Source organism: Pipistrellus kuhlii, unplaced genomic scaffold (assembly GCF_014108245.1).
Source record: "Pipistrellus kuhlii isolate mPipKuh1 unplaced genomic scaffold, mPipKuh1.p scaffold_m20_p_1, whole genome shotgun sequence".
In the NCBI taxonomy this organism is placed as follows: domain Eukaryota; kingdom Metazoa; phylum Chordata; class Mammalia; order Chiroptera; family Vespertilionidae; genus Pipistrellus; species Pipistrellus kuhlii.
Genome location: NW_023425404.1, coordinates 120804412 through 120829338, shown reverse-complemented (window position 1 = coordinate 120829338; position 24927 = coordinate 120804412).

Genomic DNA, 24927 nt, shown 5'->3' with positions numbered 1-24927 from the left:
TGAACCAGGAGGCCTCAACTCTATCCCCAGTTAGGGTACATGCCTGGTTGTTGGCTTGATCTCCAATAGGGGGTATGCAGGAGGCAGCTGATCACTGATTCTTATAATAGATGTTTCTAGCATTCTCTCCTTCTCCCTGTCTCTTTGTAATCAATAAAGTATGTTAAAAAAAAAGAAATAAAAAGGAACCTTGATACCCAAACAAATAAATTAAATTTTTAAAAATATTGTTTAAAAGAAAACTGTGATAGGAAATGGAAGCTTGGGGATGGGGGTAACATCTCATTTTTTCTATTTCTATTAAATAGCTTCTAGAATGTTATAAATTATAATATATTTTAGTGTATATTTCTAAGCTTACTAATAAAAATGTGAAAGAAAAATTATTGTGTTAAGAGTTATATGGATTGTCCTTAAAACGTTAAAGTTTAATGTGACATTTATTGATCAATAAACAACCAGCTAGGAAATTGGATTGAAAATTGGAATGGTCTTAGAAATTGAATGTATTTGGTACTGACCTCAATTTACTGGACCCATCTGACCTGGACTATAGCAGATATGGGAGGTCTGTGTGTTTGGCTAGAAGCAGCAATGCAGATCTCAGTTTATGTAAATATATTTTCAGCTATGGTTTACTTGAAAAAGAAATAGGGATTGCTTGAATTATAGAGAAAGAGAATAAAAGTGAGTCTCAGGTATCTCTAAATGAGCTTGTTTATGTGATCCCCTACATAGGCAATTGGAGTACACAATAAGTTATAGTCCTCTTCAGAATCCAACCTTATTCAAGTCACATGCCACTGCATGGGTGAAACCAAAGTCAAGGTTATACATGAGATATAATGGATTTCTTCAGATGAAATTCAACACATAAGTGAAATCTAGCCATTAAAAATAAGTGATAGAAGCACCAAACTCAACATTCTGAAACTAAGATCCAAATAAACCAAAAAACAATGTTGAAAACTAGAGGTGGAAGGTTAGTAGAGATGGTCATAATTATTGAGAATGTGCTTTCCTTCTCTGGGCTGCTTTTAATAAAACATTCTTAAACCTTTCTACTAGAACTGAAGGGCCTTTAAATTTTCTGGGACCCAATTTCAACAATTTAACAGCAGTTCTTCAGGAATGATAGGAGTGGAATTAATGCATAAGTGGATTAAAAATAGATAAAAATAAAAAAATAAAATAAAAACACTCCCAAGGAACAAGTGGGTGTAGAATACTCAGAAGGGCACATGAGGGAGAAAGGGAAAGTGAGTGTAGAATACTCAATAGGGTAGTTGAAGGAGAAAGGGAAAGTTTTGTGTATGTGTGAGACTGAGAGCAGTGCAAAGATTTATTATAGACCTGGTGTTATAAGAGCTATGTTTTAGAATAGAAGATACTGAAAATCTGAGAATGTGCTAAGAGACAGACATTAGAGAAGGAGACTCAAAAGACACAGGAAAAAGGGGAGAAAAGCTGAAGGAACAACATTTCTGACTTCTCTTTGTCAAATTCATGGAGTCATATACAATGCCTCTTTTCCATCATTATTCACATCTGGTACATCAGTAAATATTATCCTAGTGTTATCCTCAAAATAGATCCAGAATCTTATTACTTCTCACAATGTCCACTGTTAACTCCTCACTCTGAGCACTGTTTTTGCCTTCAAATTGACTTCTTACTTCCATGCTTTATTTCCAAAGATCTTCTCCTTCAGGTGCTGTCAATCTGCTATTCAAAAAGCACAAGGATTTCCACTCCAACCCCGCCCCCTCTCTCTCTCACACACACACACACACACACACACACACACACACACATACACACACAATCACCTTATGTGATAGGATTCCTAGAGGCCTCCCTCTCCAGATTTTTTATTTGCTTTGCTGTTTTGTCATATTCACTCTCACTCACTTTATTCAAGCCATATGCCTTTTTAAACACCCTTTGAGTATGTAAACTGCATCTTACCCAGGTCTTTTGCATTTGTCCTACCACAAGCCTGGTTAGCCATACACATCACTCCTCAATTCTTTCAGGATTTATACAAATACTAGATTTCAGACAGGCTTTCTCAGATCAGAATAATCACACTCTATTACCTTACATGACTTTTATTTTTCTTTATAGTACTTATCACTACCTGACATTATCACATCTCTTTACACAATTATGTGGTTAGCATTTACTATACTACCCCACAGAGCAGGAAATTATTGTGTTTGATATTTGACTAAATCAATACCCAGAAGTTAATATATAAATATAAAAGATTGAAAAAAATAAGTTACAAAATGAATATTTATTACAAATGGGGGAAAAAAACTAATCACAGACTTTTGTTTTAAATTGTTTTGGTCAGATTTATTAAAGGATACATTTTATTGACTATAAAATTCCTCAATTTTACATGTATCATTTTATGAATTTTGACAGCCGTATAAATTTGAATATTTTAAGATTCATCACAATCACAATATTATCCCCAAATCTGTCCTTAGTCCCCTTTTTAGTCAGTCACCTTATCTCTTTCCTGCCACTCCCATTCCATGGCAGCAACTTCTAATCAGATAGTTTTGCATTTCAAGAATTGTTTATGAATGGGATCATACAGAATGTAGCTTATTGTATCTGTTTACTTTATTGCATGTTTTAAAGATGAATCAATGTTGTGGCGTGAATCAGTGTTCCTTCCTTTTTATTGTTATGAGATTTCATTCTGTATATTTACCACAGGTTTGTTTTTTGTTGTTGTTGTTTTGTTTTGTTTGTTTGTTTTGTTTTCACATTTCATCTGTGGGTAGACATTTGGAATCTTTTTAGTTTTTAGTTATTACAAAATGGCATTGAGCACTCACATATAAGTCTTTGTGTGGACATATATTTTTATCCTTGTATTGACATTGATATTGTATATCATATGGTAAATGCATACTTAACTTTACAAAAAACTTCCAAATTGTCTTGCAAAGTGCATTCGTGCCAGGAAACTATATGTATCACAGTTGCTCTAGAGTCACCAACAAATGGTATTTGAAGCCTTTTAAATGTTTGCCATTCTAGTGTGTCTAGGTACCTTATTGACACTTTAATTTTCATTTTTCTCATAACTAATGATGCTTAACATTTTCCTGTGATAATGCCTTGCAATTATCTTTTTTTTTTGGTGAGCTTTCTTTTTATACTTCTAGTATTTAAAAATATAATTGAGATACATAACAGTTTTTAGATCTCTAGAATGAATCTCTTGATAAGTATGTGTCATGCAAATGCTTCCCCCCTCTCTGCATAAGGCTTGCTTATTTATTTACAGTTATTCAATTCATCCAAAATAATTTGTAGAAACACTACTCTTTCCTCATTAAATTGCCTTGGTACTTTTGTTGAAAATCAAAACAAAGGATTTTATATTCTGTACCATTGATCTATACATCAGTCTTTGCAATCATGTTGCATTCTCATATTTATTGGCACTTTATAATTATTCATATTACTCGAAGATGAGTAATATGAATCCCCCAACTTCTATTATTTTAAAAAGTTTTTTCAGAAGTCCTTAAATTTCAATATACCTTTAGATCCAGGTGGTTAATTTCTACCAAACAAAACAAAAACCTGCTGGGATTTTTATTTGAATGGCTGTTGATCTATGGTACTTCAGCTTCCTACTTACTGAAATAAGGTGTTTAGTCTATGAAGGCAGCCTGAGCCCCACATCTACCTCCAAACCTGAATTCAGATGCATATGCTTTCTAGACCCAACCTGCTTTTCCCTTGTGTCCTAGCTAACCTTGCAAAATCTGTTTCCCTGAGTACTTCCATTTTACAGAGGCCATAAACCATGAACCATACACAAACCCTGGAGGGGGTTGGCAGGGCTGGTGCCAGCCAGGCCAAACTTTTGGGTGTAATCTCACTTCCCCCATTCCAACTCACAGGGGCTACAAAGGCTGTGAGAAATCTGGAAGCCTGGTCCATATTTAGGAGACAAAGAAACTAAGGGGATAAAAGGGAGAGCCTCTGCACCCCCTTCCCGCTCAGATTTTGGATCTAATCCAATTCCCCTGGGGCATTCATTCACCACTGGTGCTTCATGTAATGAAGTTTTGTTCCTTATCTTCCAAATGCTCATTGTCTTTTCTAGGGCACCTGGTAAATTCTGTAACAAGTCTAGGATTTGTTAAGACAAGCAATATTATTTGTGGTGTAGAGCAGTGGTCAGCAAACTACGGCTCGTTAGCCACATGCGGCACTTTGGCCCCTTGAGTGTGGCTCATACACAAAATGCCACGGCCTGGGAAAGTCTATTTTGAAGAAGTGGCATTAGAAGAAGTTTAAGTTTAAAAAATTTGGCTCTCAAAATAAATTTCAATCATTGTACTATTGATATTTGGCTCTGTATTGTTGATATATGAGTTTGCCGACCACTGGTATAGCGTAATGACTACAGTCATCTTCAAAGGAAGACTGGCCACTGGACCATGCTAGAATAGAACAATAGAATAAGACCCTGAGCCAAGAAAAGTCAACTGTAATATCAGATTTATACTCTACACTAGGGGTGTCGAACTCAATCAGAGAAGGGGCCAAAATCTAAAATCCAGCCTAAATCGCGGGCTGAATGGTTTACTGAACAGTCATAAACTGTCATTGTGATGGAAACGCAGCGGAGTGCAGTGATGACAGTGCGGTGCGGGCCACATTGCAAGGCCTGGCGGGACGGATTTGGCCCGCGGGCCTTGTGTTTGACACATGTGCTCTACACTGTAATGAGAGGGCAGGGCGGGGTGAGAGGGCAGGGTGGGGTGAGAGGGCAGGGTGGGGCGGGTCCAGCTCCCGGTAAATGGACCCTAGGCCTAACCCAACCAATCAGGTCAGCCAAGGTAGCAGCACCACCCTCCATATAAAATCCATTGATATGTTAAGTTCTCTCTTTCTTGCCATGCACTCGTTGGTGTAAGTGAGACTGAGCTCGAACTAGTCCGAAATAAATACAGGCTTTCTGCAATTGTATTGGATTCGGCTCCCTGATAGTCTTTGGGGTTTAAGATGTTACGCCCAGACTTCGTGATCCCCAAGGACCACCAGGGAGCCAAGTCCGATGCAATAAACAAAAGAGCCTGTTCCATGCTAGCATGGGCTCCTCCCACTCACGCCAGCAGCATGGCGGAAGAGAGAGCGAATTTCGGCCAGTCCAGGGGTTTTACTCTGGTTGGTGGTGATGTTACTGCCTCAGCTAACCCTGATTGGTTGGGTGAGGACTAGGGATAACTCTGCCCTGCGGGGCGGAGTCGGGAGCTCATCCTCTCCCCGCCCTGCCCTCTCAAAGACACTTGGGCATAACAGTAACATGTTCCTATTCTCTCTCACCCATTTTCACTAGTAGAAATCCAGCTAAACTTATCCTCCATGAGATGTTTCTGCTGGTTTTCCTTCTCTGAAATCTGCATGACTCATCTGTATCTTGGAGTTTAATGTGTAGATATCACTATCTATACTTTTTTAAAGTTTTTGTTATTATATTTTATTGATTTCAGAGAGGAAGGGAAAGGGAGAGAGAGATAGAAACATTAGTGATGAAAATCATTGATTGGCTGCCTCCTGCATGCCCTCTACAGATGGAGATCACAACCAGGGCATGTGCCCTGACAAGGAATGGAACTGTGACCTTCTGTTTCATAAGTTAATGCTCACCCACTGAGCAACACTGGCTGAGTTCATTAGCTAATCTTTATGTAAAGTTTGTCTTTATTGTTAAACTGTAAAGTTTTCAGGGAAAGCATCATATGTATATTTTTTCCTTTTCATGGGAGTTAGTATGTTGCTTATTATTTTGATTGCAATAAATGTACTTGTTGGTGGGTGAATGGAGAAATGGTTGGATGGAGGTAAAGAACCAGTGGTTTAGTTCTATATAATTGATTTATATTGAATAAAGGAAGAAAACATGCTGGAAGCCAATTCCAGCATGTCAGCAGGGCTGAATCATCAAATGGCTGAAGCATTTTCCTAGATCCAAAAAGGATGTATAAATGATTGCTTGCTGCCAGACAGCCGAGGGCATTTCAATCTACATGTTATGGCCTCCTGCTGGCCAAACACCTGAACAACCAAAGGCAGTTCCCCCAATCTGACAATAGATTTTGTAAACTAAACCCTGGCCTTTGATGTGTATATCTACCTTGCCTTAGGACAATTTGTGTTAATAAAGAAAGGGGTCCAGAGAGACAGGAGAACTTGGTTTCTTTAGCTAAGTTTTCTCCGGCTCCCCAAAATGCCTTTCAAAATTATTTCATCTCTGGACTCTTGATTGATTTACACACCACACATTCTCCAGATTCCTGAACCCCTTCTAGATGCTGGATTAAGACCTCAGGCAAAAACATATTATAATAATGTAATTGTCATCAGAATGATAAAATAATTTGTGTTCTAAAAGATGTATGAACATTTTTCAGCACCCCAATTCTTTTCCTACAAAACTCAATCACTTATTTACTCACAGAAAATACATAAGACATGGGGAGCCAGTTCACACACCAGATCAAACATGCACAAGAAATGTTATATTGCCTAAAAGCATTCTGGGTCTCAATGTATCTCTGCATCACTCCCTCTTAAAATCTTTCCATCACAATATTATTTGTTCTTTCTTTGTGAGACTATTTGCAACATTCCTAATTTGGGGCTTTGTCCTTTAAACTAGTGTTCTCACTATTTTCATATATTTTTCTACTATCTTTTCTCCTTATTATGCTAGTTGAACTTCTTAAATTGGTGGATTAGAATAATTATGCATATGAGATTCAGCTTTGATTGTTAACAAGTGTTTATTCTGATTGCATTAGGAATAATATTACGATGATATTGAATTACAGAAATGTGTGAATTTGTTGTGGTACTCATAAGACAAAAATTTTGAAACTGTTATTAAAAGCAAAAGTAAACAGCTAGCTTCTTAAAAACACACACACACACACACACACAAACACACACACACACAAAATAAACAACAACAAAAAAGAAAATACTTTGCCAAAATAAACATATATGGGTTGTTAAATAAAAGTACTATGGCAAATTTTCACCTAAAGTGACAGAGTTAGGATCAAGAAATGTGATATTCACTCTAGAATTTCTGGGGGAAAATTGTTCTATAAGTCTCTAACCACATTTTTATTGTGTTTGCTTTTCTTTAAAAGAATATTATATCACCCTACCTTAGAATAGCTATGCTTATCCCCCCTTCCCTTCTTAGAGATACTAGATAAATGGATATAATGGTCAGAGGAGTTTGTTGCGTAACCTAAGAACATGCTCAGGTTACTATAAAGGTCATAATTATATCCAAATACAAGATTCTGAAACGTGTATGTGAATAGCAATTGATCTAAAAAATCAATAAAATGAAAGGTTAGTGACAAAGATATAGAGCTAGTGTACAATCTGATGATTGGCCTTGGAACTGATTAGTTGTTTTGTATGAGAATTTTCTTTGAACTGAAGTCTTTAATTAGGTTTGTCCTGTTAGATCACAGCAGCAAACAGCATACCAAGATATCAGTCAGTGAGCCTGCACAGTGCCAATTTCCAAGGATTCTGTGATGAAAAACGTATAATGCTTTTCTAATCACTAAAGTAAATATGAGTTTCTTAAATGTGAGCAAAGAAATAAAAACTTGGGGAAATTGCTGTTTTGCTTTCTGCTACCAACTACTGTGAGGTCTCCATTAATTAATTTTATCCTTATTGCATTTTGCTTTTTTAATATGTATGATGAAAATGATAATGTGAAATAATTCCTGAGGTCATGGCAATTAACTAGCATTTATAAAATGTTTTAAAGAGAGGTACCACATGAGAACAAATTGTTTAATGTAAACCAACAGATATCTTATGAGCATGCCACCCGAATAAGAACTCTATCCATTGAAATATGGATGTGCTAAGAGACAGTTGGGATTTAAAAATAAAAGTTTAAAAATTTGGCACTTAATCCAGAATTTATAGGACATCCAAATAGTTAACTATTATGATTTTGTTCCTCAAAGCATATTACAACAAGCAACACATTTTATTTTGGTCATTTATTTTAGTGGTTTGGCTTCCACTCACAGAAGAAAGAACAAAATTAAAAATCATCCAATCAATTGCAATAACGCCAATTCTCTAACAGTGATGAAAAAGACATGTACGTTCAAAAGATAGTTAAGCAGGTAAAAGAAGCATGGAAAGCAGCGATCTGAACAATAAATAGATAAAAAGAAGAGAAAAACGATCTCCTATTTAATATGAATGCCAAAGGTAATACACAGAGGGTGATGGAGATGACAGCCATGCTTAGTAATAACACACAAAAAATCTGATTCACGATGAGTTAGTAGATTGGCCTAAAGAGGATGAGTAAAGACATTCTGTATGTTCCTTGTCTCACTCCCACATTATCTTGAGCAGATGACTGACAGTTGCTTTGCCATCAGGGAAAAGGAAAGCAACAGCATCATCTAAATGTTAAAGAGCAACCCAGAGCAGTACTATCTGGAGCCTGATGAAATGGGGAGCTTATGAAAATGCACACAGATGTGTTAACTGGTCCTATTAGTCTTCTTCTGTTTTATTCCCTTCTTCTGCCTTGCAGGCTGGTTACAATAAGTGGCGCTAACAATCAGTTAAAAGAGTAGTGTCTTGGGAAGAGGAACAAGAGCTATTCCTTAGTTGAAGAGAATAACAGGCTGGTAAGTGGGTGAATAGAATTTGATTGATTTATGACAACATTGATGACTTTTGGCCTCGAGGAGTGCCCACTTCCATCACTTGCATTCTTTAATCTCAAGGATAGAAATTGATTACCAGGGAAGTTCATTGTCCCAAAGAAACAAAAGTTCATAAAGAAAATTTACAGTATAAATAAGGGCCTACACATTGAAACAAAGATCACAGGTGGAATTACCTACAGAGATATAACTAATGAATGGGAAAAATGAATTATTACTTGAAACAATTATCTTTAGATCAACTAAGCATTATAAACACAAAATACCTAATTTTATCTGAATTTATTCATTCTACTTCTTTAACAGTACTATTTATATAAATCTGAATTTCTTACATTTTCATTATACCTAAAGAATGAACTTTTTTTGCAAGAACAATTTGGTGGTAATAAATTAACTCATTTTTGTTTGCTGTGGAATGTCTTTATTTCTCCACTTTTGAAGAATAATTTGCTGGATACATAAGACTATGAATTATTATTGTCTTTTACTTATAATACTTCAAATATTTCCTTCACTCTCTTCTTAGCTGAGTAGTTTCTAGTGAGAATTCCTATATAATTATTGTCCTCCCTGCTCTATAGATAAGAATGTTTACCCCCTATAGCTTCTTTCAAGATACACTCTTTGTCTTTAGCTTTCTGTAGTTTGAATATGATATGCCTACGTGGAGATTATTTTTGTTTTTTAATATTGCTTAATGCATGCTGGTCTCTGATATTCCTCTATCTGTTATTTTGGAAATTTTTCAGTCATTAGCACTTCAAAAATGTCTTCTATTATTTTATCTATTTATTCTCCTTCTGGTATTTCTATGGTGTGTATGTTATGTATTTTTAAATTACACCATAGCTCTAGAATGTTCTATTGTTTATTTTATTTTATTTCATTTTTTGCATTCATTTATTTTTGGGAAGTACCTATTGACATGTGTTAAAGTTTACCGATTCTATCTTCAACTATTTACTGATGGATGCAACCGGCAAAGACATTCTTCATTTTTGCTACAATATTTTTTATAGCTATTTTAGTATGTCTGTATTGATCTCACAGAATATCATAGACTGAGTAGCTTAAACAAGAAACATTTATTTTTCACAATTCTGGAGGCTGGGAGTCTGAGATCGGCAAACCAGTATGGTGGGGTTCTTGGTGAGGCCCCTGTTGTAGATGGCCATATTATTGTGTGCTGAATGGTTGAGAGCAGAGAGAGGGCTAGCTCACTTCCTCTTATGAGGACTCTAAATCCCATTGCAGGGGTTCCACTTTCACATAATTATGTCCCAAAGGCACTACCTCCAAATATTATCACATTGGGGCTTCAACATATAAATTTTGTGGTGACTCAAACATTCGGTTCATAGCACTAGCATTTCCTTTTGATTCTATAGTTTCTGAATTTCTACTTGCATCGCCTATCTCTTCTTGCACATTGTTGATACTTTTCCATTAGCCCTTGCTGTATTATTTATAGTTCTGTAAATTTTCTTATCTGGTCATTTCAATTTCTATGCCATATTAAAGTCTGATTCTGATGCTTACTTTATCATTTTAGATTGTGACAGATATGTATATTATTTTCCTTTAGCATATCTTATAATTTCTCTTTGAAAGCCACACATTTGTCAGGAACTAAAGTAAACAGATCTTCCCTGTGAGGTTTTACGTTGATTTCTGGGAGCCAGGCTGTGTTTGCCTTACCTGTAGATACTGGAAGCTGCAGTTTTCACTAGTGTCCTTGTTTTTCTTTACTTTTGACTTCGACAACTACATGAAGAATTTTTTAAAACTCACTAGATTATTTTAATGGATACAAGAAAAGAATGCCTTCTTACTCGATAACTTTTCATATTAAAACTCTTAGCAGACTGGAACTAGAAGAAAAATTGTTAAAGAACTTAATAGGCTAAATACAGAATTCTAATGTAGACCCATGCCTCACTTATATCTGCTAGGGACAGCCCTGGTTATTGCGCTTACTTACCTCTTCTTTTACTTTCTTCACGTGAAAACTTAGATCATTAATCTGTCCTATCTCAATTATTTTAGAGAAAAATTTTTGAAAGAATTTTGTTTAGATAATAACATCAGAAAGATAACTGCAGTCATCTTAACTTTTTAAGTACTACTGGTGGCACTACCACTGAGAAATAAAGAAGTCAACAACTTGTTAAGGAAAGACTAAACTGATAGATAAAAATACAAATAAAAAACTCCAGAGAATGAAGTGCAGCTGTGTTGTTCCTTATCCCCAAGGGTCTTAGAAAATTCACCTTCTTTTTCTAAGGTATTTAATTGCATTTAGAGAGAGGAGCAGAGAAATGTGATTCTATGCCACCTGGCCTATGCAACCAGAATACATTAGTTATTTTTTTTCCTCATATTATGATTGTTGTCCTACTTTCTTCGATTTCCTGTTGTTACTATTGTTAAGAGGGCTTTTAGCACAACTCTGTGATATGTAATTTGAATGTGATATGTAATTTATTCCAGATACTATTAAGATTTTCTATTTTTCTTTGGATGTTTGTATTTTTCTAAGCTTTTCTAGATTATATTTAATTCATCCTATTTTGGATTTATTGGATGCTTGACCTGTGAGGGTCTTCAATCAGTTCTGGAAACCCCCCCCCCTCTATTATTGCATAAATCTCATTCTCTTCTAGTACTAGAATTTTAATTAAAAGTATTTTAGAACCCCTCACTACTTGGAATGTCTCATAATGCAATTTTAAATCATTTTTCCCTTCATTCAGTAATATGTATAAAGTCTCCTCTTTTGTTTTCCACTTCACTAAGTGTGAAGCTCACATATATAGTATTGACAGATTCCCTTGGTTAAATGTTATTTCAATTTTTAATAATTATACTATACAAACCTGACACTGTAAAATGAATTATACATATATTTTAATTACATTTTAAATACTTTTTATTGACTTTAGAGAGAGGAAGGGAGAGAGAGATAGAAATATCAGTGATGAGAGAGAATCATTGATCGGCTACCTTCTGCATGCCCCCCACTGGGGATTGAGCCCACAACTTGAGGATGTGTCCTGACTGGAATCAAACCACAACCTCTTGGTTCTTGGGTCAATGCTCAACCACTAAGCCACATCTGCTGGGCTATTTTTTACCATATTTTTAAAATGTAAGATGCTATTGAGAATGTTACAATAAACTGTAAATATATACTAATTCCAGAAATTTAAAGTAGAAAAAAAATATGTGTGTCTTTGAATGAACAAACAATGTCAATGCTGAGGGAAGTAAATCCCTGTTTTTTTTTTTTTTTTTTTTTTCATTTCTGACATCTTCTGAGGAAAAATGTAAATAAGATATTTATAGAAATGTTTTAACTTGATAAAATAATAGATGTAGGTTTTTTGATTCCTAGTACTCAACTTCTCTCTTATTTCTAGGCAACTCATTTTAAGCATTTTCCTGTTTTACCCTAATTTCTCCTATCAGAGGAGATTTGATGAATTTCCATCAGTGTGATATATCCAGGCCATAGATTGTATGCTTTTTTCATATTTTATGTCTCATAATGAATTCAAAATAAATGTCTTCAGAGGAGAAATTTCTGGCAATAGCAATATGTGAGAAAAGCTAATTAGGTAGTGAGGTAGCCTGTTGAAGGATAGTCACAGAGGAGACATCACTATTTCTACACAAGGGACCATCTTAATTTGGTAGAGATAAATAATATTATTTTATAAATAATATTGTGGTTAATGATTACTCAGCCCTGTTTTAGAATGAGTACTTCATTTTCCTTTAGTATATAATTGATTGCTCAAAATGGTTTCCCAATACCCACTATTTTTCAGTATTCTATTATACTCCCCAAGATAAGAAAACACCATTGCTTAAACTATTGGGAAAACTATTTCATAATAAGACAACAAAAATAACTGGCTTACATATTATTTATTATACATGTATAATAATTTACAAAGTAGAATCACAATTTTGAAGAGCTTTCATATCAGCAATAAGGCATCATTACAATGAGAAAGCATTTAATTATGTTGTAAAGGTCTGGTATCCCAGGAAAATGTCACCTCAAAATAAATTTCTAACAGTTAATTATCAGTGACATTTAACATGTACAAAAATTAAATATCACTATATAATCCTGTAATCATTTTATTGCTTTTGTAGACATTTCAATATTTAAAGTTTTTCAAGTAACAATGTAAAAGGCTTGCCACTGAGCCCAGTTCTAAGTTTTCTATGAAAAACCATATGACATTCTTGAGCTTTGTTTTTATAAGTAGACCTTTAAAATCATGAGAAAAATATTGCATTATCACCAAGAAATAAACATAAAATTATACAATGTAGCTTAAGATGTTGAATTCCTAAGAATTATATTTAAATATGAAGTTTATTACCAACAAAATAAATAGAATTCCCCACTTTTTATCAGAGCCCAGACAAAATCATAAATGAATATAAGAATTGAAAACAGCTATGTCAGAAATAAAGTTCTGTAAACAATTGAAAGTTTATAAGCAGTTGCATGTTTTCTAGGTGAAGTGATATATACATATAAGTGATACATACTACATATTATTAATCTTATACATGTAAAAAACAGTTTCATAAAATATAGCATATAAAATAAAAATTCTGATTGAGAATAAGAATAAAAGCCAAATACTTTTTATTGGTTTGAATAGTTAGTAGAAATTTTATTAATGAAAGTACAAAGAAGCTCATATCACATGTATATGTAGATCTACCTCATGTTTCCAAATGACCATGTAATAGAAATATGTACATTCTATATGGACATACTGGACATGACCAAAATTGGTGCTACAATAACAAGTAGCCACAAGAACTGTTTTTTAAAAAGCTCAACCAGACAATCACTTAAACTTCTTCTGTAATTCAACCAAACAGTGACAATCTCTTAATCTTGAATGTCAAGCAGTCTGCAGTGGGCTCATTCTCACACATCTTTTAGTATTAGCCAATCCACAGCAGTCTCACTTGAGTAACCATGTTTCCACAGATGATGGCAACCCATTAAGGCTCTGAAAAACCACCAATCCTTATACAGTGAAGTTTACTGTATAAATGTTTAAAATTTTAAAATATGTGAAGAATTTTAATGTGCTGATTGATGTTCAATTGATCTCCAATTTGGCCAGTAGGATGGCATTTAATTTCTCTATTATTTTAACACTAGGGGCCCAGTGCATGAATTTGTGCACTTTGAAAGGAACTGTGGGCTGCGAGGCTGTGGTGGACACAGGGGCAGGTCTTGGCCCATTCTCTGCACCCCCACCCTGCCCTTCCCACCATCCCCTGTCTGTCAGCAGCCCTGCTTTCACTGCCACTACTCCCACATGCTGACGGTGCCAACCCTGATTGCACCTGCTGATGGCATGGAGTGATTGTGGCCAGCCACCTTCAGTGGGTATGAGTGTTGGTTTCTGCCCCGATCAACCCTCAGGAGCAGGGGGAGGTAGAGAAGCCCTCAGAAGTCACCAGGACCAAAGCCACCATTCACACCCACTGATGGCGCCAAGTGATTGAGACCAGCTCCAGGTGCTGGCAGCAGGTATGAGTGGTGGCTCTGGTGCCAGAGGCAGGTGTGAGCAGGGCCATTGCCAGCAGCAGGTGCAAGTGGCAGCTTCAGCGCTGGCCATGGGTGCAAGAGGTGGCTGCCAGCCCCTATCGCCCCTCAGGAGCAGAGGGAGGTAGAAAAGCCCTGAAGGGCGATTGAGGCCATCAGCCACCCCTTGTGCCCACTGATGGTGCCAAGCAATCATGGCCAGCACCAGGTGCTGGCAGCGGTGTAAGTGCCAGGCAGGAACATGGCATGGGGGAGCAAAGAATTTTCAGTAACCACCATAGGCTAGCCCTGAAGACAGTGATCAGCATCTTGCTTTGGTCTAGCGACCCGGCTCACCTGCTCTACCATCCCACCTTGGCTGACACCTGCCATGTTCCACATTTGCCCCCTTTTGGTCAGGACACAGCATAGTGACCAGTTGTTTGGTTGTTCAGTTTGATTGTTCAGTTGTTTGCTTGTTCCAACGTTTGGTCTATTTGCATATTAGGGTTTTACTAGTATATATGTACCATATTTTCTGGTGTATAAGATGACTTTTGAAATGAAAAAAAGTCAACCAAAAATTGGGGGCAAAAGACCAAAATTGCACAAAAATTACCTGCAGATCTTGACGGCAAAGTAAGTCTTTTCTTTGAAGTGGGGGGTAGTCTTATACAGCGAATATAGGCCTAAACCTATGTTTTAACTGTAAAATTAGGGGGTCGTCTTATACGCTGGAAAATACAAGACATTATTTTAACATATTTCTATTATATTCCAAAAATTTCAATTTGAGATTATCAGATGAGTTCTCAATAATGTGTGTGAAAATTTTTCACAGAGGGAGCTCTTTTAGTATTGGAGGTCTCAATTTATTTCCCATTAGTCACAAATATAAAAACATTTATGTGACAAACACATCCTGTACCCAGCACAGACCCATAATTGAAATTTTATTTATAATACACCATTTAGAGAGAATGGCTATATTCTTTTAAAAAGCATTTTTCAAAATAATGACTCTCTTAAATCTTTCTGGTTGATGCCAGTCATTCCTTGAAGAAAACTTGAGTGGCTGAATCACTGACCTGCTGGTAATTCTTTACTTCCCTAAAGGTGTAAATGTCCAGAATTGGAAAAGCCCTCAGGACATCATACATTCAGTGCTCTCCTAATTTCTTTACATTTCTGCTTATAATCTTTCTTACTAAAAAAAAAAAAAAAAAAGAGTGGGGGGAAGAAGATTTATCTATATAGATAATAAGGCAAACCCCATCCTGTATTGGTGTCTGATGAGATTAAGTCAATATTGAGAATTAGGTATTTTGAGATGTTGCCACTGACAATGTATTGTTTATTAAAGCAAGCCACATTTGTGTACATAGTGAATTAATACCTTATCTAATAAAAGAGTAATATGCATATTGACCATCACTTCAACACACAAGATAGCTGCCCCCATGTGGTCAAAGATCCTTCCCCCATGTGGACACAGGATGGCCACAAAAGATGACCAGCAGTTGAGGGCAGGTGAGGGACCAGGCCTGCAAGGGAAGGCAGTTGTGGACAATCAGGCCAGCAGGGGAAGGCTTACATTGGAGAGGGAGCATGCTGGGTTGAGGGACACCGCCCCACCCCACCACCACACAAATTTTGTTTAATGGGCCTCTAGTCTTATAATAAAGCCTATGCTTGATTAAAGAAGTAAAATGGCTAGAATGGAGAAAATATGAGGCATCCACATGATCAACATAGATAACAAACTACTAAAATTCTTATCAAGCAACATAAGTAGGGTAGTTAATAAATAGCCCAGAAAGTGTCAATACCTCAGGAGAAAGATATTCTTTTTGCGCTGACTTTGCATAATGCAGATTGAAGACTGCAAACCCCTATGTTGAACTGCTAAACTTTTCTCTCCGGTGTTCTATGCACTTGTTCCATCATTTTCTTACCAACATCTGATTTCCTGGAATTCCACAGCTGTACATGCTCCAGAGTAAAGCTGGCTTCAGAAAGCCAAACCCTCTAAATAAGCCTTCCAGCTCCTGGTAATAAAGTTTTCTGACAGGAATTAATTATGACAAGGAAAACAGCTGCAGCATATTCACACTTGCTGAGATCAAATTTGAAATAACATTGGTTTCTTTCCGTTTTTGGAGTTCATTCATCCCACAAATAAAGATCAATTATTTCTAAACTTATTTAGAATGAGATAAGGAAGTATTGTACTATATTAATGATTAAAAACAAAACAAATATCTTTTTTCCCCCCATGCTTTTACTTTCAACCCATTTTTTTTTCTCTTTCTGTTTCATTTTATTATATTACTAGAGGCCTGGTGCAGGAAATTTGTGCATGGAGGCGGGGGGTCCCTCATTCCTGCCTGCAATTTGGGACCATCCCTTTGCAATTTGGGACCTCTACACCTTTTTCTTATTTACAATAGCTAACCTCTTCACATTAAAAAAAACACACAAAAAACAAACAAACAAACAAACAATAAAACAATATATCACCTACTCTAGGAAATCCTCTTTGAACAAATATCTTTATAATCTGTATTAAGTATTTTCATAGTATATCATTCTTTTTCTTTGATAGCTTATTAAAGTGGATGCAATGTGGATTTCGTTCTTGCATCTGAATTTTTTCTTCTTGCTCTTGTAATAGCAAAGCTTATCTAATTTACATTTGTCCTTCAAGGGCTTATATTTGGTTCAGTTTCTAGTTGGCTCCCTGTTTTTTTTTAAGCAATAAATTTGGGTTGTGATAGTAAGCCTCACTTATAATCAAGCCTATAGTTCTCCCTATTTGAATATTTCTATAATACCTATCACTTTAGCATACCAGAGATTGTGTTCATTTATAGAAAATAACAATAAATGTTACCTGATCAGTTGATTTTCTAGTAATATTTTATAGCAAGATGTATTATTCTAGTAATTTAACTATTACAAAACTGAGGCATAGAGAAATAAATCACAGTGAACAATAAAGAATGACTCAAATATCAAAGCATAGTACACTTTGGGCCTCCCTTGTCCTGTGCCTCAGATATCATAGCATAGTACACAGTTCACATGGAACTCAGCTTCCTTCAAAACAGGAAGAGATCCCATACTCATGAAGCAGCTACTTGCATACATATTTTTTAAAATTTAATTCACAGTCCATACTCTTTGTACTAATTATTGGAAAATCATCCCAGAAATTGCCTCTGTTCCTCTCTGTATTGTTGCCTTACACTCTGAGGTTATTACTGTGCTTTTATTATCTACTTGCTCTAATCAGATTGTGAGGTTTTTAAGAGCAGAGATTATGACTTGAGCTTGTGTGTCTCTGTCGTGATGCCTAGATAAATACTCAAATGCCATCCAGTCCAAATGACTGTGATGAGAGAGGTCCACTGTTGTTGGAGACCTCTGATTTTTATTTAAGGGCCTCACTTGTTTGTGCCTTTACAGAGGGGTGAGTAGGGGCTGAGGGAATTTGGGGAAACCCATACAAAATTCTTCTCCTAAAATATTTTGCTAAGCTGGTGCCCAAGACCGGGCATTTGTCCAATTAAAACCTGGACTCACAGCAATAACAAAGGCACTTCTACTGCTAATGCGTGGGGATCAAACCCCAGTCTGCAGGGATTCACCCCCATAGTCAGGACTAGGCCTCTGGGTAGTCCTGGGCTGGTGCTCCAAACTCTGGGGAGAGGGAGAGCTCCCATGGCTGCAGGCTAGAGGGGAACAGGTCCATAGTACAGGTTGGTCAGCGGAGTGGCTTCTTCCCCTGGGATTGCAGGGCAGCTTGGCCAGCTCGGCCTGCCCTGTTCACCCTGTGATCACAGGGTGGCTCAGCTTTCCCCCATCTGCAGCTCACCAGTCTCCTATGGGCTGGGGGGAGCCGACCAGCGGAGCCCACAGGATGTGGCAGCTGTTGTAAAGGTTGCCGTGGCAATCCAGCACTGATTTCTGGTTGGTCAGCCTTTGGTTGTGATCAGTTGTTACAAGTTACAACGCTGGGCTTTTATTATTAGGATAATTTATTTTTCCATGACCATTTATCCCCTTTATACCCTTCTCTACCTCTCCCCCACATATGGCCACACTGTTGTCCATGCCTATGATCTCTCTCTCTCTCTCTCTCTCTCTCTCTCTCTCTCTCTCTCTCTCTCTCTCTCTCTCTTGCTCAACAGAGCTGTCTGCCTGCTTTCAATATATGGGTCTGTAGACAAAATCTATTATTTTATTATGTAAAGTTATTTATAAATGCCAACAAAATGTAGTCAGAGGAAAATTACCAGCTCTTCTATAGATGGATTTCACTCCCTGGGAGTAAATTTTTATGGCAGCTAATTGACATTCCCAAGTATTATATTCATAAAAATGATGCTACTATAGAGTGACTTCTATCTGGAACACAACTTGGACTCAATATCTCTATCTCATCATTATAGATGCTAAATCTTTACTTCCTCTGTAGAGTGTTAGATTAATAATAATACCAGAGCTAAGAACCTTTCTTCCAAAATATGTACAACCTAACACTGGCATAAGGGTTTATGGTTTTGAAAGTGATTTAGCATTAAAAAAAAAAATTTAGCATATATTCTTGAATCTCCTCAACAATGCTAGAGGTGGGAAGGACAGGTATTGTATTTCTCAATTTGCCAATAAAGACACTAAGAAAAATTATAGTGACTTTCACGGAGTACTATAGCATATATAGTATATATTAGAAATAAGAAAAGTACTCATGTTTTCCAAAGCTTGGTGTAATTTTTCCCCCCCAAAAAGTACATTGTTTCATGTACTTTACAAAGTAGTCCCACTGATATTTCAAGTATCCACCTGGCATAGTACATAGTTATTATACAAATATTACTTGCTAAAGTCCCCATGCTGTACTTTATATCCCTGTGACTATTGTGTGACTGTCAATTTGTTGTTCTTAATCCCTTCACCTTTTTTTACCCAGCTCCCCTACCCGCCTCTTCTCTAGCAACCATCAGTCTGTTCTCTGTATCTAAGTCTGTTTCTACTAAAAATATGTTTTGTATTTACTTGATTCAACATTTACCTTTATGGTATACATGCTCATTCTAAATAATAAAGAGGGAATATGCTAATTGACTGCCATGCCCTCAAAGATGGCAGTGCCCTTAGCCACAAGATGGCAACACCCAGGCCCCTCAGCCCTGCTGGGCAGCAGGTGTGTGGTACAGCCCTCCCTCCCCCAGGCGGGCCGGCCCCTCCGCACCCTTGCCTCCAGAGTCTCCCTGATCCCTCAGCCCCAGCAGCCAGGACCAGTCCAAATTGCAGGAAAGCCTCAGATGGCAGCTGCTCAGCCACCCAGGGCAGCCTGAGACTCAAGTAGCCAGGGCCAACCAAGGCTTGTGCTGTCAGCAGTTGCAGCAACAGAGGTGTGATGGGGGCGTCACCTTTCCCTGATCGTTGGGCCACCTCCTGCCCCTGAGGGCTCCCAGACTGTGAGAGGGGACAGGCAGGGCTGAGGGACCCTCCCACTTCAGTGCATGAATTTTAATACACCAGGCCTCTAGTACACTTTATAAAATTTATTAATTCTTGTCCTCTGTGTTATATAGTTTAAACTTTTAGGTTCCATATTTTGCTTAAATTTGTGATTGCAGAAAGCAATATGTTTTATAACAGAGAGAGAATATCTAAGTCACAGAATCATTAGATTAATTTTAATATAGTAGATATTCAAGGTATCTATATGCTCAGTTTTCTATTCATACTTATAATGCCACATTATCAGTCTATGAAGTTCAGTTTGGTTCCTACACATTTACTAGTATAAAGGTTAATATATAACCTAGTGTTGGCCAGTTTAAGCTCCCTACCTGCCTGGCTCTAGCACTAGTTGAGGATAGGTAGGTGAGCTATGATAGCTCAGTTATCATTAGTTTGAAAGCATTTGCTAAAACTCTTAAGGAGAAGTTTGTACTAAAATTCTCAAGAGAACAAAATCAATGGAAAGTGGAGATATTAGTTAGGAACAATTTGACTCTTGTTGGAAATATTTCCCAGAAAATAGAGAGTATATTTGATTTATATGTGAGGAATGTGAAGCTTGGGATCTGGAAAAAAGAAAACATTTTCTATTCATGCCAATGGATCAGTAATTATTAAATTTCATAGATTAGAGATGGAGAAGCAGATGGAAATTTCTCATGCTTTTGACTGCTATGCCAATATCTGATAAGATCACATCTCTCTTAGTATGTTTACTCATGAGACAGCTTTGTAAAACCACAAAGATTCAGGATCTTTGCTGGAACTCAGGATTTTAAAATATAAGCATGAAGAGTAGAACTTAGAGTTACTCAATGATCACCATGCAACATTAAGTAAATATATTTAGTTCTTGAAATAATACTTTGAAGTACCAAACCCAAAAGTGATGGATGTGGGGCATCTGAAACTTGAGATACCAATGATATAATTGACTTTGGGTCATCTGCTTTCTGCTTACATCGGCATTTCTTCTTACCCATTCCCCACCTTGCTGTTTTCAGCTCAGATACGGTAAACTTTTCTAGTCCTTGTTGAAATACTGTTGTTCTCTTCTGCCTTAGGTCATTACCTTGTGTTCTATGTGAATATGTCTCTTACCATCTGGACTAGCTATTTCCTCCTCATAATTTACATACAATTATCTAAAATATAATCCCTCCCAAAGCATTGCTGATTGCTCCAGAAATGATAGGTCATCTTTTTTATATGCCCCCTTAATGTTGTATATTCTTCTTTCCCAACAGTCTGCACAGTTGTGAATATTAAATTATTTATTTTATGTTATCCCTCATGTCTATAAACAACAAAAGGTTTCTGTTTTGCCTTTTCTAAATGTCTTTATCTCAAATTCTTGACACAGTACCTAGAACAGAGCCAGCATTCAGAAATAAAAGTTGACATATAAACTCTGGCCCAAAAGCCCTCTGTAAGTTTTATAGACCTAAATACTATGGTTTCCAAAGTTGATATAACTCACATTGGTTTATATCATGGAAAACATGTGACTTCTATGATAGACTACTATTTCTATTATAAACAAACATAAATTTGGATAAAATGTATTAATACAAAATACTTATCTTTTAAGCACTAGACAGTTGTCTGTGCAAGAATATAATTTCTGAAAGATGGAATCCTCCTGAGGTGAGTCTACATTGCCCTGACTCTGTTTGAGACAGTTTCCTGATCACCAGGTATCAAGCTGGAGTTCATCTGTGAATAGTGTTCCAAATGTATTCAGGAGGGAGAGATGATAATTGGGACAGTTTAAATGTTTGGGATCTGGAGAGAAGGGAACAACTGAAAGGAAGTTGCAAAGAGAAGATGCCAAGAAATTACTGTAAGGGTCCCATGAATACTTGGCTTAAGGATGGACCAGAAAAAAATTAACGAGTTTTTAAAGTGAAATAAAAGGGAAAAAAAATCTATAAACCCCTTCTATATTAAGAAATAATATTGATCAGAAATAAGGGTGAAAAATACATTTTTAATTAACAAATTCAGAGAAAATTAATTGCTAACAGAATTGCACTGTAAAAAATACTAAAGGATACCCTTCAAGGTGAAAGCAGGTAACAACAAATAAACACCTATATTATAAGAATTAGTAAGAAGCAAAATTAAATGTAAAAAAAAATTGCATTGTTATTTTTCTGACATAAATTTTCTTAAAAGACAAGTATTTTAAACACAAACTAATAAAATTGAAAGGTAGAATTTAAAACATTCATAGAGATAAAATCCTATATAATAAGAGACTAATATGCTAAGTGTCCAGTTATCCTGTTAGCCGTTCAACCAATCAAAGTATAATATGCTAATGATGTGTAAGGCTGCTCAACCGCTTGCTTGGTGTGCACTGCCACCAAGAAGTTAGACAGTCTACCAGTCAACCAGTTGCTATGACATGCACTGATCTCCAAGGGGCAGATGCTCTGATTGGTAGGTTAATTTGCTGCTGGGTCCCTCAGCCTGGCCTGTGCCCTCTCATGTTCTGGGGCCTCTTGGGGATGTCAGAGAGCTGGTTTTAGCCCGATCCCGCAGGCCAGGCCAAGGGAACCCAGTGGGCACCGATTTGTGCACTGAGCCTCTAGTATATAATAAAATAAAATGATGGTGCAGAAAAGTAAACATAGCGTAGGTGGTTTATTGTATTTGTGATAAGGTGTACAGTTGGAAGTGGGAAATGTCAAATCTATCTATCTATATATATATATAATAGCCTAAGTGACTGACTGGCCAACTGGCCAACCATCCAAGTAGCTATGACATGCAATGACCACCAGGGTATAGATGCTCAATGCAGGAGTTGCCATGCTGCAGTGAATTGACAGCTGCAGTTCTTGGGTGACTCACCCGGAACCAAAAAGGAGGGAGCCCAATTCCAGGTGCGTCACCTGAGAACCACCCTTCCCAATTCAGGACCCCTTGGGGGATGTCGGAGAGCCAGTTTCCACACTCACAGGCCAGGCCAAGGTACCCCACTGATGCACAAATCCATGCACTGGGCCTCTAGTGTAACATAAAAGTGTGGAGGGTGAAATAAAACATGGACAGTATTGTGTGTGGAACGTGAAGTGAAACATTGGCTACAAATAAACTCTAAAGATGCATATTGTGAACCTTGAAGCGAACACTTAAAAACTCTTTCCAAAAATTGTAATTTTAAGTCTATAGACATAAAATAAAATAAGTATTGAAAATACATTTTTTACTTTTAGATAGCTAAACAAAACGGTTGCCACTTGCCAAAACCGGTTTGGCTCAGTGGTAGAGCGTCGGTCTGCGGACTGAGGGGTCCCAGGTTCGATTCCATTCAAGGGCATGTACATTAGTTGTGGGCACGTCCCCGGTGGGGGGTGTGCAAGAGGTAGCTGGTCGATGTTTGTCTCTCATTGACGTTTCTAGCTCTCTATCCCTCTCCCTTCCTCTCTGTAAAATTCAATAAAATATATTTTTAAAAAAACAGTTGCCACCTAAATCTGTGCCTTCACATAGAAAACAACAACACTAACAAAAAACCAAAAAACAAAAGGATAGATAAATACAGACTGGAAAAGATTCAAAGTAACTGTTAATAAGAAAATGGGGCGAGGGAGGGGAGGTTATCATCAAACCTCTGAAAGTATTTTCTCACATACTTCCTGCAAGCTGTTGTGGCAAGCACATACTTCCCAAGGAAAGCTTTAGGAAGAACAGCAGAGAGCTGGTATCTGCTCTAAAATTACTAGAAACCTACCAGAAAGATAAAGTCCTCTCTAAATGGCAGTTAATATAGCTATAAATGAGAGCCTAATTACAGGTAGGGGCCTTGCAATTAGTTGGAATTCAAGTGTCAGTTTTTTAAGGGGACACTAGAGGAGAAAAGGACAAAAAAAAAAAAAAAAAAAAAAAAAAAAAAGCCCCTTTTATCAATCACAATCTCAGCAAAGAAGAAAAAATTAGAATTCTGCCAAACAAAAAAGACAACCAAAACATTGGTGAACACTAAACACCTCTTCTTACCACAAAGTAATAAAAACACTGATTTTAATCTTAAGAGAAGAAAGAGTATTTTCTTTTTATATAACAGCATAGTATTCCATTGTGTAGATGTACCACAGTTATTTTTAAATACACTCATCTGCTGCTGGGCACTTAGGTTGTAAATTGTGCTGCTAGTAAATAGAGGTGCATATAAATGACAGTTCCATTTTTAATTTTTTGAGGAAATTTTGCGGCTATAAAAATGAAAGAACTTTTACCATTTGCAACAGCATGGATGGTCCTAGAGAGCATTACCGTACGTGAAATAAGCCAGTCAGAGAAAGATAAGTATCACATGATCTCACTTATATGGGGAATCTATTAAAAAACATAAACTGATGAATAAAAATAGACCCAGAGACAAAGAAACATCAAACAGACTGTTAAAGCTCAGAGGAAAGACAGGGAAGGGTAGAGGGGAGGGGTAGAGACGAGATCAACCAATGAACTGGTGAAGGCTTGTGGAGGGTGGGGGGCGGGAGGGTGGAGGGGAGGAGGTGACAAAGGGCAATGGGGAAAAAAGGAACCTCTGTAATACTTTCAACAATAAAGATTTATTTTTAAAAAAAGAAGAAACTAATAAGGATTCTAATATTATCTCAAATCTGAAAAATAAAATTATAAGTTTATTTTTAACTTACTCATTTAAAATAAAAGATGTTCATCCATTTGGCATAGGCTCAGTGATTGAGAGTCAATCTATGAATCAGGTAGTCATGGTTTGATTCCCGGTCAGGGCACATGTCAGAGTTGTAGGCTTGATCCTCAGTATGGGACATGCAGAAGGCAGTTGATCCATAATTCTCTTTCATCATTGATGTTTCTATCTCTCTCTCCCTCTCCCTTCCTCTCTAAAATCAATAAAAATATATTTTAAAAAGGATTTTCAATTTGACTTATAAAGTAAAAACAAATATTTGCTGTAGATAAGAGATGCACCTAAACAAAGTAATTAAGTAAGGCTAAAAATAATTTTAAAATGATATTCTAGTCAATAAGAAATCAGGTGTTATAATCTTT